At 42.2% G+C, this 14,015-nt stretch overlaps 1 protein-coding gene across 2 annotated transcripts in view; it reads left to right on the top strand.

The window, feature by feature from the left end:
- Positions 1-14,015, top strand: part of LRRC8D (leucine rich repeat containing 8 VRAC subunit D) — a 162,867-nt gene that overhangs the window by 144,170 nt on the left and 4,682 nt on the right. The window lies entirely within an intron of this gene.

The following is a 14,015-nucleotide window of genomic DNA, read 5'->3' on the forward strand; positions in this document are numbered from 1 at the left end:
AAGGCAGGGATCATATCTTCTATATTAGTGTTTCAAATGCATAGTAGAATGTTCTGCACATAATAGGCCCACAGTCAATGCTTTAGATTGATTGCAGACAAGTTCTGTTGATGAACTTCAACCGGTAACCTAATTGTCTTTCCCATAAATGTGTTTTTTTAATTGTATTTAAGCACTTACTATGTTCCAAGCACTGGTTGGACACAGTCCATGTCATTCATTCATTCATTGTCATATTTATTGAGCACTTACTATGTGCACAGCACTGTACTAAGCGCTTGGGGAGTACAAGTCGGCAACATATAGAGGCAGTCCCTACCCAACAACGGGCTACAAGGGGCTCAAAGTCTTAATCCCCATTTAGCAGATAATGTAACTGAGTCACAGAGAGGTGAAGTAATTTGCCCAAGGTCATGCATCAGGCAAGTGGCAGAGCTGGGATTGGAACCCAGCTCCTTCTGACTCCAGGCCTGTTCTCTATCCACTAGGCCATGCTGCTTCTCTAATTGTGAAAAAGACCTAGTTCAATCTCTGCTTCCGTTCAGTTTTGTAATTGTGAGCAAGTCATTTAACGTCTCTGGGCCTCAATCTCCTCTTCTGTTAAATGAGGGTAATAATTCCTCCCCCTCTCTACCTCTCAGGCCAAGCCAATGAGGTGATAGATGTGAAAGTGCTTTGACTATTAATCATGTTATATCAGTTAAAACTCTCGACTTTAGTATTTTGTAGTCCTGTGATGCCAGTCAAGATATTTCACACACTGACCAGAATTTCCAAACTTCTTTTCAATCTAAAAAGTCCCCGTGAAAGAATGGCAGTTTAAGGAGTTCTAGGATTTCATGGCCCTCTCCAAGGGAAACAAAAATTCAACATTTCATCATTGTAAAAATTACCATTTGGAGAGATTGGATGAGATATGTGAGCCCAGGACTGAACTCTTGTTCTGGGTGGGAGAATTTTTGTTGGCGACTGGCTTGGTGAAAAGGAAAAGGAGAGAGAGAAGGTAGGGCAGAAAAGGAATGGGAATTATTCCTAAGAAACTAGTGGACTCAAAATAATAAGAATTGTAGTTCTTTGTTAAGTGCATACTTTGTGCCAAGCACCATACTAAGCCCTTTGGTAGATACAGGTTAATCAGATTGGACATAGTCCAATGTGTGTTTACCGTCTCTATTATATTGTACTCTCCCAAGTGCTGTGTACACAGTAAGCCCTCAACAAGTCCAACTGTAGAGTGAGTCCCTGTCCAATGTGGGGCTCATTGTCTAAGGAGGAGAGAGAACAGGTATGTAATTCTCATTTTACAGCTTAGGAAACTGAGGCACAGAGAAGTGAAATGACTTGCCCGAGGTTGAACCAGAATTAGAATCCAAATCCTCGGACTCCCAGCTCTTTCCTCTAGACCACACTACTTCAGTGACTCACTGGGAAGCAACATTGGCTTAGTGGACAGAACATGGGCTGGGAGTCTGAGGACCTGGGTTCTAATTCTAGCTGTGCCACTTGCCTGCTTTGTGACCTTGGACAAGTCACTCCATTTCTCTGGGCCTCATTTCCCTCATCTGCAAAGTAGGGATTCAAAACCTGGTCTCCCTCCTACTATGATTGTGAGCCACTTATGGCTTGTGAGCCAAGTGCTTAGTACAGTGCTTGGCATATAGTAAGCATTTAACAAAAAACACAATTATTGTTAATAATAATAATAATAATAAATAATGGTACTTGTTAAGCATTTACTATGTGCCAAGCACAGTTCTAAGCAGTAGGGTAGGTACAAATTAATCAGGTTGGACACAGATCCTGTCCCACCTGGGGTTCACACTCTTATCTCTGTTTTACAGATGAGGTAACTGAGGCCCAGAGAAGTGAAATAACTTGTCCAAGGTCACACAGCAGCCATGTGGCAGAGCTGGGATTAGAACCCAGGTCCTTCTGACCCCCAGGCTCATGAGCTATCCAGTAAGCCATACTGCTGGAGTTCCTTTCAATGTCCCTCAACTCGTGTGGTATTTCTTAGGGGATGTGAGGAAGGACGGGGGTATTATTATCTTTTTCCTTGCTGGCTGGCTTGGGATGGGGATCAGAGAACTTAATCACACTACTGCAGGGAAGAGTGAAGTGCTCTTCTCACTAACCCTTAATGATAACAGTATGAGAACATTTATTGAGTGCTCATTATGAGCCAAGCACCAGGTTAATCACTGGGGTGGAGTCAGGATTATTAGATCAGACACAGTCCCTGTCCCACACAGTCTATCTCCTCTCTATTTTCAGTAGTTCATTCAGTGGTATTTATTTAGCACTGTGTGCAGATCACTGTACTAAGCACTCGGGAGAGTACAATACAATGATAAACAGACACATTCCACATCGAGCTTAAAGTCTAAAAGCAGGGAGATAGACATAAATATAAATAAATAAATTCAAGATCTGTACGTAAGTGCTGGGGGTGGGGGACACAAAAGGTATTGGGAGAAAAGGAAAAGGGAGCTTAGTTGGGGAAGGCTTCTTGGAGCAGATGTGCCTTAAAAAGGCTTTGAAGGTGGGGTGAGTAATTGTCTGTCGGATTTGAGGAGGGAGGGAAGAGGAAACTGAAGCCCAGAGAAAATAAGTGTTCTGCCAGCAGGCCAGTGGCAGATTTGGAACTCAAACCTGGATCTCCTGACTCCAAAATCCTTTGCTCTTTCTGTTAGACAATGCTACCTCTCTTGAAGCCAAATCTAGCAGAGTCCAAATGGGGTGGTCAGAAAAGCTTCTCCTTCAAGGACTGTTTAGTGAGAGAGTCTCTTGAAGGGAGAAACCTCACCTCTGTCAAATTCCGGACCTGCCAGAAGAGCATTCTCTAACCTGCCTTAAACTCCACTTTCTTAGCAGTCATAGCGTTTCTCAGCCAGTGTGTTTTATTCAGTAGTGAGAATGAATTCCTGTAAGAACCGACCTGTGTTTTCTCTCTTGTCTGTAACCTAGATAGTCTCTTGGACTTTGATCCTGGGAAGGCAAGATAACACTAAACAGCCAACTGAAATGTTTCTTCTGTGGTGAGCGCCTATCAGGTCATCTCAATTAGGAGATTCCATGGCTCACCTTGCAATTCCCTCCAAATTCCTAGGAATGCACAAATTGCCCCATTTATATGTGTGTGTGTGGGGGGGGGGGGGGGTGTTTATATATATATATGTAAAATTCAGATGGAAATGGAAAGGGAACGTGTCTACTTATTGCATTGTACTCTCCCAAGTGCATAATACAATGCTCTGCACACAGTAAGTGCTCAATAAATACGATTGAATGAATGAATAAATAAAAAATACAAATTTGTTACAATCTTACAGCTTCTGAACAGAAAAAGGCTTAAAATTATGTACGCCCACTATTTTACTGTGTTTTCTGCAAAATAAGCCTCAGAGCTGTGTTAGTTGGTTTTTTCCCAGGGGCAAGTCCCAACATGGGTGAGGAACTTGGATGGGTTTGACTTACTTTGTTGCCTGTGTGCCTCTTGGGGGGCTGAAAAATTTTGGACCACTGTGGCACAAGACTGACTCTCTGGACTCTTGAGTTGTTCATACCAGAAGACTGGGAGGTTTTTCAGAATTGCACAGAGCTGTCCCTTAGGTTCGAAGATGAGATTTTTATTGGTATATGTGGGTGTGGCTGATAAGCAAATGCGTGACAATCCCATCCATATTATATGTATGCTTGTAAATGTTGTCTCTTGCTCCATAAATGCATTTCTTACTCTGCCTATCATGTTTTTTGCCTCTTTTTCTTGGTGTCATGATCGTCCCAAAGTCTTTGATGCAAGGCATCGCCGGGTTTATCTGTCTGCTGCCCACCTTGATACCACCTAATTTGAGGTTTCATTTCATTATTTCTTTAAAGGCTTTTTTTTTTAACCCTTCATTTTTATGCCTCTGGTCTGGATCTCAGAGCTGTAAAGATTAGATGATATGATATCTGTATAGGCCTTTAGGTTGGTTTAATTTTTTTATGGTGTTTGTTAATCACTTACTATGTGCCAGGCACTCTACTAAGTTATGGGATAAATACAAGATCATCGGGTTGGACACAGTCCAGGTCCCACTCTTGTAAGCGCTTAGTACAGTGCTCTGCACACAGTAAGCACTCAGTAAATATGATTGACTGACATGCTGCCTTAATGAACTTTCTACCTCCTTATCGTATCCTTGATTCATTGGACATTGTGCTACGTAGTGGGCAGGGAATATGTCTGTTGTATTGTTATGCTGTACTCTCCCAAGCACTTAGAACAGTGCTCAGCTTACAGTAAGTGTTCCATAAATAATAATAATAATGGTATTTTGTTAAGTGCTTACTATGTGCCAAATAGTGTTCTACACGCTGGGGGAGATACAAGATAATCAGGTTGACCCACGTGGGGAATCACAATTTTAATCCCCATTTTACAGATGAGGTAACTGAGGCATAGAGAAGTGAAATGACTTGCCCAAATTCACACATCTGACAAGTGGCGGAGCAGGGATTAGAACCCATGACGTCTGACTCCCAAGTCCATTCTCTTTCCACTAAGCCACGCTGCTTCTGGCCAAGTGGCAAAATTTGGTGTCTATCTTGAAATTATAGGTCCTTGGCTGTATTTGTGGTTTATCAGCTATGGGCTTTTAGTAAATCCTAGTGAAAAATAATCTGCCAGGGTCAGAATGCTAATGTGAGTAATCTCTTGGTTCAGTAAACCAAGAGAGACTCATTGAAGTAGGTGAATCCTATAGTACAGCACATCTCATAATAAGTGGTATTTGTTAAGTGCTTATTATGTGTCATGCCATGCCAAATTATAAATTGTAAATTATTTATATTCATGTCTGTCTCCCCCGCTAGACTGGAAATGCGTTGTGGGCAGGGAACATGTCTACCAACTCTGTTGTTTTGTATTTTCCCAAGTGCTTAGTACAGTGTTCATTCATTCATTCAAACGTATTTATTCATTCATTCAATCATATTTATTGAGCGCTTACTGTGTGCAGAGCACTGTACTAAGCGCTCGGGAAGTACAAGTTGGCAACATATAGAGACGGTCCCTACCCAACAACGGGCTCACAGTCTAGAGGGGGGAGACAGACAACAAAACAAAACATGTGGACAGGTGTCAAGTCGTCAGAACAAATAGAATTAAAGCTAAATGCACATCATTAATAAAATAGAATAGTATGTACAAGTAAAATAAATAGAGTAATATATCTGTACAAACATATATACAGGTGCTGTGGGGAGGGGAAGGAGGTAGGGTCGGGGGGATGGGGAGGAGGAGAGGAAAAAGGGGGCTCAGTCTGGGAAGGCCTCTTGGAGGAGGTGAGCTCTCAGTAGCACAAGTATTGAGCGCTTACTGTGTGCAGAGCACTATACTAAGCACTTGGGAAGTACAAATCGGCAACATATAGAGACAATCCCTACCCAACAATGGGCTCACAGTCTAGAAGGGGGAGACAGACAACAAAACAAAACAAGTAGACAGGTGTCAATACCATAAGAATATATAGAATTATAGCTATATTCACATCATTAATAAAATAGAGTAATAAATACGTACAAATATACACAAGTGCTGTGGGGAGGGGAAGGGAGTAGGACAGAGGGAGACAGTTTTCAGCACATGGTAAGTGCTCAATAAATACCACTGATTGAATGTGATAAACATGGGCATATAAAGGATAATCCCATCTAAGACAATTTGGTAGAAATGGTCCCAGATTCTTATAATTAAGGAGAAACAGAAAATCTTAGTATGGCAGGTTGATAGATGTTTCTTCCTAGTGGTAACTTAGAAAGTTAAGAAAACATTTTTCTTTGACCCACAGAATTCATCCAGATGTATTATTGCATGGTTTTCACATGGTGTAACTGCTGATGTATTTTGAAAACAGCATCGGCAGTAACTTCGGCCGGAAGAAAAACTTGTTCCCTAGTTGTGAATTTTTTGTTCCTAATTCTTATTGCATCATTGGAGCGAATCATGCTTTTTTCAAATCTTTTTCTTTGGTAGTTGTTAAGCACTTTTGTGACTTGCACTGGGGTAGATACAAGATAATCAGGTTGGACACAGGGACTAAATAGGAGTTTAGTACAGTGCTCTGCACACAGTAAGCACACAATAAATATGATTGAATGAATGAATGAGATAGAATAGGTGTTGAATCCCCGTTGTATAGATGAGGTAGCTGAGGCTCAGAGAAGTTAAGTGACTTCCCTGAGATCTCGCAGTAGACAAGTAGTGGAAGCAGCATGGTATAGTGGATGAGCCTCAGTTACCTCATCAGTAAAAATGGGGATTAAGACCGTGAGCCCCATGTGGGACAACTTGGTCACATTGTATCTCCCCCAGCGCTTAGAACAGTGCTTTGCACATAGTAAGCGCTTAACAAATGCCATTATTATTATTATTATTATAGAGCACGGGCCTGGGAATCAGAAGGTCATGGGTTCTAATCCCAGATCTTCCACTTGTCTGCTGTGTGACCTTGGGCAAGTCACTTCACTTGTCTTAGCCTCAGTCATCTCATCTGTAAAATAGGGATTGAGACGATAAGCCCCTCTTGGGGGAGGGACTGTATCCAACTTGATTTGCTTGTATCCACCCCAGCGCTAAGTACAGTGCCTGGCACATAGTAAGTGCTTAATAAATACCCCAATTATTAGTGGAGCTGGATTGGTAGCTCTCAGGTCCTCCAACTTCCGGGCCCATGCTCTTTTCACTCGATCACGCTGTTTCCCAGTGGTAGATAACAGGTGAAGTGGTTGTTTTGCCCCCTGTAATAATTTTCTGAAAATAATTTCTAAAAATAAAACTGCCTAGCATACTTCATATTTTATGAAGAACTACCTACTTAGGTTTACAGATTGCATTTTCATGTAATACCCAATATTTGCTAGAACTATCTAGGATACCTTGGTTTTCTTTAGCACTTTTATTCCCAAAGCGCTCACAGCAACCCTTTGAGGTAGTCAAGAAGGTCAGGTATTAATTTTCCCATTTTGCAGACGAGGAAATTGAGGTACGGAGAAATTAAATGACTTGTCCATGGTCACACAGCAGGTTAGTGGTACATCTTAGACCTCAAACCCAGTGTCCCCCCCCCCCCCCCCCCCGAGAAGCAGCAGGGTTTAGTGAATAGAGAATGGGCCTGGGAATCAGAGAGACTTAGGTTCTAATCCCGGTTCCAGTACTTGACTGCTGTGTGACCTTGGATAAGTCACTTTACTTCTCTGGCCTCAGTTGCCTCATCTGTAAAATGGGGATTAAGACTGTGAGCCCCATGTGGGGCAGGGACTGGGTCCAACCTGCTTAACTTTTATCTACCCCAGCACTTAGAACAGTGCTTGGCACATAGTAAGTGCTTAACAAGTACCATAATAGTAATAATAATGATTATTATTAATTATTAGTAGACTGGCACTGTGCCACTTCACGCCGATTCCCCAATGTTCATACTCCCATCTGTCACTACTGAATCGTTAAAAAAGAGTACACTCGGTTATTGTAGCAGTGTGTCAGAAAGACTGGTACACTTAATTCTTGCCAAACATACGCTTTCGCCACACATTTTGGATAGAATGCCATTAAGGAATTAGCAAACCTACTTCTGGAAACCATTGTGTATTTGTGAGCTGGTGGTCAAACAGTGCCAGCTGTGATGTGAGTCTCGTGGACTGTGGGTGGGGAAAGTGTCTACCAACTTTGTTGTACTCTCCCTAGTTCTTAGTACAGAGTTCTGCACACAGGTGCTCAATAAACACCACTGATCACCAACCGATTTTGTTTGTTGAAAAGCCAAGTGTAAATTGACCATTCTTCCAGTTTAATACCTGAAGTAATTTGCTAGTTAAATCATTCTTTTCTTCCCAACTGCTACCTGGATTTGAGTAAAATTATAGTTAAAGATGCAGAATACAGTATATCTAGTCTTGCAGCGTGGCTCAGTGGATAGACTTTGGGCAAGTCACTTAACTTCTCTGTGTCTCAGTTCCCTCATCTGTAAAATGGGGATTAAGACTGTGAGCCCCACGTGGGACAACCTAATCATCTTGTAAGCTCCCCAGTGCTTAGAACAGTGCTTTGCACCTAGTAAGCACTTAATAAATGCCATCATTGCTATTATTATTATTATTATTGCTTTGCCATTGGCCTTATCTGAAAGATGACCTGTCGACTCCATTGCTCTGCACACAGTAAGAGCTCAATAAACTGACTCACTGACTTTATAATTGGTCTCTGGAGGCAGCTCACCTAGTCACGATCCCAGTCAAACTGAAGGCTCAAGAAATTATTGGGCCCAAGGTTTTCATTGAGCAGTAAAACTTGATGCCTCTCTTCTGAGCAGTGTGTGTTTTTCGGTTTGTTTATTTTACCATGGTATATGTATATATGTTTGTACATATTTATTACTCTATTTATTTTACTTGTACATATCTATTCTATTTATTCTATTTTGTTAGTATGTTTGGTTTTGTTCTCTGTCTCCCCCTTTTAGACTGTGAGCCCACTGTTGGGCAGGGACTGTCTCTATATGTTGCCAATTTGTACTTCCCAAGCGCTTAGTACAGTGCTCTGCACACAGTAAGCGCTCAATAAATACGATTAATGATGATTGATGATGAGCACGTACTCTATGCAGAGCACTGTACTAAGCTTGGGAGAGTACAATACAACAGTGATGGAAGATGCATTCCCTGCCCACAACGAGCTTATAATCTAGAGAGGGAGACAGAAATTAATGTACATAAATAATTTATAATATATCATTTAAAGCTATATACGTAAGTGCCAAGGGGTTTAGGGGGTGCATAGCAAATGCCTAAAGGTCACAGATGTTCTGTGCTTAATTCCCCCAGTAGTTAAAGAATAAGTGTGTTGCTAGTTTCAACCCAAATATTTGCCATATTACATCTTTATCAAATTGATATTTTAACCTACCTCTTATTGAATCAATCAGTCATATTTATTGAGAGCTTACTGTGTGCCAGGCACTGTACTAAGCATTTGAGAGTACCACATAATAATAAAACAGACACATTCCCTGTCCACAACAAGCTTACAGTGTAGAGAGGGAAATGCCAGGTGACTCTAGAATGCACTAGTGAAATTGCAGACATTAATGGTGAGTAAAATTTTCAGTTCTTGTGAAGTACTCTGGCCTAAAGATTCCAAAATTCTCATTCTCCTGTTTTGGTACTTGGGGGCCTTCATTTGTAATGATAATAATAATAATAGTGGGACTTGTTAAGCGCTTACTATATGCCAAGGTGGGGTGGATACAAGAAAATTGGGTTGACCGAAGTCCCTGTCCTATGTCTTAATCCCCACTTTCCAGATGAGGTAGCTGAGGTACAGAGAAGTGACATGACTTGCCCAAGGTCACACAGCAGACAAGTGGCGGAGTCAGGATTAGAACCTAGGTCCTTCTGACACTCAGGCCCTTGTTCTATCCACTAGGCCATGCTGCTTCTCTGTAGTCACATACATCTCAGTCTGCACAAGCTGTTGCCCCTCAGAATCCCCATGGAACCATGCATGCTTCAGTCAGGTGAGCTGACTATCACCAGCAGATAATTCAGTCGTTCATGAAATGTGCCAGAAATCTGCTTTCGCTTTGATAAATTGACTTGATTTTTTAAAAGCGGTTTCCCTTTGCCTCTTAAATCTTGTTCCATTTGTTAATCTGGTTATAGTAAGCACAGGCCTTCCCCTTAAATGAATTTTATATATGAATGTGAAGTTGGAAAAATGCTTGACTCCTTTATTTTTGGCATCTGAGAAGGTTTTCGGGTGACAAAGACAGATGAGGTTTAGATTGTTTAAGTCTTTAGCAATGTATTAAGTTGCAGATTCCCCCAGTGGTCAAATTAGAAGCGTATTTTGCTGTATTAATAGATTTGTTTAAAGGGGTGTATGCCTGCTTACATTTGTCTGGCAGATGGCAATCTAAAACTCACTCTAAATTTAAAACGCCGTAGAGGACATGCTGTATTGAAGTCCTAGCAGGAGAAAATACACTGACAGGCTTCTTAGAGCCTCTTAGAGCAGTTTTCTAGGTGTTTGAAATACTTTATTTAGGAAGGCCCTAATTAATTGTAGTCAGTCAGTGGTGTTTGTTGACTTCTTATTGTGTAGAGTACAACCCAGCTCTGCTGGGTGATGTGGAGCAAGTCACTTAACTTGTCTGTGCCTGTTACCTCATCTGTAAAATGGAGATTAAGGCCCTGAGCTCCATGTAGGATAGGGACTATGTACAACTGGCTTATCTTTTATCTATCCCAGAGCTTAGTACAGTACCGTGCACATAGTAAACGCTTAAAAAATATTTTTTAAAAAAGAGGAGGGGAAGTCTGGGAAAAAGAGGGCTTAATTAAGGAAGGCCTCTTGGAGGAGATTCGACCTTAGTATTTACATTAGTTTGGATAGGGTTACACAGACCTAGGTTACATACAATATTGGTAACATAGCCTGTTCTTAGAGAGTTTGCCAAGTTTAAGATTTTGCTATTGGCTGAAAGTCATTACTTATAATAATAATAACGATGAAGGTATTTGTTAAGCGCTTACTATGTGCCAAGCACTGTGCTAAACCCTTTGGTAAATACAAGGTAATCAGGTTGCCCCAAGTGGGGCTCACAGTCTTAATCCCCATTTTACAGATGAGGTAACTGAGGCCCAGAGAAGCCCAAAGTCACACAGCTGACAAGTGGCGGAGCCGGGCTTACTCGCCACTTTTCTCTCTAGACTGTAAGCTCACTGTGGGCAGGGAATGCGTCTCCCAACTGTATTATATTTTACTCTCCCACGGTCTTAGTACCAGGCTCTGCAAACGGTAAGCGCTCAATAAATGCAACTGATGGATTGATGGGTTGATTTTCTTCTCTAGTTTTCCTCCTCACCATTATAATAATAATAATAATAATAATAATAATAATGGCATTTATTAAGCACTTACTATGTGCAAAGCACTGTTCTAAGCACTGGGGGAGATACAGGGTGATCAGGTTGTCCCACGGGGGCTCACAGTCTTCATCCCCATTTTACAGATGAGGTAACTGAGGCCCAGAGAAGTGAAGTGACTTGCCCAAAGTCACACAGCTGACAATTGGCAGAGCCGGGATTTGTATCCATGACCTGTGACTACAAAGCCTGGGCTCTTTCCAATAAGCCACACTGCTTCTCTACATTATATAATGGTGCAAACCCCCTTAGGGAAGCAGTTACATTCACTAGGAGACCAGGGAGAGAGTTCAGTGGAAAAAGTTCATTTTTCAGGCTTACTTCATTTAACATATCTAGTATTCAAGCTTAGATAAATGAACACGGGTGCCCCAGATTAGAGAAAGTTTATGAAGTATCCATGCACAAGGGTCACTCTGACAGAAAGAGTTATACGGTAACATCTTGTCAAAGAAAGGCACAGAATGCAACTTGGAGTGAAGAGGTAGGAAGAAATGGGAGCCCGGAGCCAAGACTCATCAAACAATCAATCAATAGTATTTATTGAGAGCTTACTGTGTGCAGAATATTAAACTAAGCCCTTGGGAGAGTACATTATTACAGAGTTGGTAGACATGCTCACTGCCCACATGGAGCTTCCAGTCTAGAGCAGATGCGGGGAATAAAGGGTGCAAAGGTGAAATCCAAGTGTAAAGGCTAAAATCCAAGAAAGTTCCCTTTCTAAGTTTAAATCCCAGGCCTTGAGTCTTCTTTGGTCTTGTTTCACTCCCTGGCTCATTGCCCAAGGCCGTTTACCTCCTTTAGAGGACCCTAAGCTGCTTGGGACAGGAATCTCATTGCTAAACCCTGTGCTATGGAAAACACCATTTGTCTTCCGTCAATTTATTACCAGGATTTCCTTTATGATGAAACTTAGCAAGATTGAGTTCTGGCCCCTTTCTTCACCCTGGCAGCGCCCTGCAGTCTCCTATAATAATAATTATAATAATGATGGCATTTATTAAGCGCTTACTACGTGCACAGCACTGTTCTAAGCACTGGGGAGGTTACAAGGTGATCAGGTTGTCCCACAGGGGGCTCACAGTCTTAATCCCCATTTTACAGATGAGGTAACTGAAGCCCAGAGAAGTGAAGTGACTTGCCCAAAGTAACGCTGAGAGTCACCAAATTTAGTGATGGAGCATGATACTAACCCCAGCCCCACAGCGCTTAGGTAAATATCCTTATACTGTACCATTTCCTCTAGCCATAATTTATTTTGGCCATAGACTGTAAGCTCCTGGTGGGCAGAAATTGTATCTGCCAACTCTGTTAGGACTAATAATAATAATTGTAGTATTTAACGCTTACTATGTGCCAAGCATTCTACTAAGCACTGGGGTAGATACAAGATAATGAGGTTCCGCATGGGGCTCTCAGTTTAAATAAGAGGGAGAACTGATATTGAATCTCCATCTTTCAGTTGAGGAAACTGAGGCACAGAGAATTAAGTGACTTACCCAAAGTCACGGAGCAGGCAAGTGGTGTAACCAGGACGGGAACCCAGATCCTTTGGCTCCCACATCCGTGCTTTTTCCACTAGACTACACTGCCTCCTCTGTTGTACTTTCCCAAGCACTTTGTAAAGTGCTGTACATGCAGTAAGCACTCAATTGATTGGAGATAATGAAGAACTATTACGCTGGTTCTCTGTTGAGTCAAAAGAAGGCAGTGTAACCTAGTGGAAGGAACATGGTCCTGGGAATCAGGAGGCCAGAATCCTCATCCCGATTCTACCGCTTGCCTGCTGAGTGACCTTGGACAAGTCACTTGATGTTTCTGTGCCTTGGTTCCCTCATCTGTAAAATAGGGATTAAATGCCTGTTCTCCCTCCCACTTAGACTGTGAGCTCCCTGAGGGACAGGGACTGTGTCCAACCTAATTATTTTGTATCTCTCCCAGAGCTTACTACAATCAATCAATCAATCAATCAATCAATCGTATTTATTGAGCGCTTACTATGTGCAGAGCACTGTACTAAGCGCTTGGGAAGTACAAATTGGCATCACATAGAGACAGTCCCTACCCAACAGTGGGCTCACAGTCTAAAAGGGGGAGACAGAGAACAGAACCAAACATACCAACAAAATAAAATAAGTAGGATAGAAATGTACAAGTAAAATAAATAAATAAATAAATAGAGTAATAAATATGTACAACCATATATACATATATACAGGTGCTGTGGGGAAGGGAAGGAGGTAAGACGGGGGGATGGAGAGGGGGACGAGGGGGAGAGGAAAGAAGGGGCTCAGTCTGGGAAGGCCTCCTGGAGGAGGTGAGCTCTCAGCAGGGCCTTGAAGGGAGGAAGAGAGCTAGCTTGGCGGATGGGCAGAGGGAGGGCATTCCAGGCCCGGGGGATGACGTGGGCCGGGGGTCGATGACGGGACAGGCGAGAGCGAGGTACAGTGAGGAGATCAGCGGTGGAGGAGCGGAGGGTGCGGGCTGGGCAGTAGAAGGAGAGAAGGGAGGTGAGGTAGGAGGGGGCGAGGTGATGGACAGCCTTGAAGCCCAGGGTGAGGAGTTTCTGCCTGATGCGCAGATTGATCGGTAGCCATTGGAGGTTTTTGAGGAGGGGAGTAATATGTCCAGAGCGTTTCTGGACAAAGATAATCCGGGCAGCAGCATGAAGTATGGCGTCATGAAGTATGAAGTCTGCCACTGCCACTACAATGCTTGGTACATTGTAAGTGCTTAACAAGGATCACGGTTATTACAAAGGAAATACGTTAGGTGATGAATTTTTTACTCTGTAAAGAATTTTCATATCAAAGAGAAATAGTAACAGTCTGGTAAATTGTCATTCACACTGATTATTTTTTTATGGTATTCAATCGTATTTACTGAGCTCTTACTCTGTGCAGAGCACTGTACTCAGTGCTGGAGAAAGTACAATAAAACAATAAACAAGACACATTCCCTGCCCACAACGAGCTTACAATCTAGAGGGCGAGACTGACATTATTTTAAATAAAGGAGTTACAGATATGTACATAAGTGCTATGGGG

The sequence above is a fragment of the Tachyglossus aculeatus genome, chromosome 4 (assembly GCF_015852505.1).
Source record: "Tachyglossus aculeatus isolate mTacAcu1 chromosome 4, mTacAcu1.pri, whole genome shotgun sequence".
Lineage (NCBI taxonomy): Eukaryota > Metazoa > Chordata > Mammalia > Monotremata > Tachyglossidae > Tachyglossus > Tachyglossus aculeatus.